Below are 645 nucleotides of genomic sequence, written 5' to 3'. Positions count from 1 at the left end.
ACCAGCGTCAGGCCTATTTTTTAGCAGTAACCGATCTTTGAAAATGCAAGGTTAAAACCCATAGTAGTATCCTAATAAAACAATATGTTGATTTCTCTATTTTTAGAAATCAAGTATAGGAAAATAGTGGCTCTAGAAACCAGGCTAAACCCAGCTCCCACGCCACACTTCAAGCCCTGCAGTAACGAGTCAACCATCCCCACCCCTTGCCTTACAGTGTGAGGATTTTTCAGCCAATCCGTCATATCTGATCTTCTTCTAGACATGTTCTGTAGTCACCAGCCACATGTAGCTCCTAAGCATCTGAAACATGGCTAGTGCAACTAAGGAACTGAATTTTAAATTTTATTAATTTAGGCCGGGCGCGGTGGCTCAAGCCTGTAATCCCAGCACTTTGGGAGGCCGAGATGGGCGGATCACGAGGTCAGGAGATCGAGACCATCCTGGCTAACACGGTGAAACCCCGTCTCTACTAAAAATACAAAAAGAAAAACTAGCCGGGCGAGGTGGCGGGCACCTGTAGTCCCAGCTACTCGAGAGGCTGAGGCAGGAGAATGGCATAAACCCGGGAGGCGGAGCTTGCAGTGAGCTGAGATCCGGCCACTGCACTCCAGCCTGGGCGACGGAGTCTCGCTCTGTCGCCCA

General features: G+C 49.1%; 1 protein-coding gene across 1 annotated transcript in view; it reads left to right on the top strand.

The window, feature by feature from the left end:
- Window positions 1–645, top strand: part of TMPRSS9 (transmembrane serine protease 9) — a 41538-nt gene that overhangs the window by 17927 nt on the left and 22966 nt on the right. The gene's annotated exons all lie outside the window — the stretch shown is intronic.

This window comes from Piliocolobus tephrosceles, chromosome 21 (assembly GCF_002776525.5).
Source record: "Piliocolobus tephrosceles isolate RC106 chromosome 21, ASM277652v3, whole genome shotgun sequence".
NCBI classification, from domain to species: domain Eukaryota; kingdom Metazoa; phylum Chordata; class Mammalia; order Primates; family Cercopithecidae; genus Piliocolobus; species Piliocolobus tephrosceles.
This window is presented reverse-complemented; position numbering and strand designations above follow the sequence as displayed.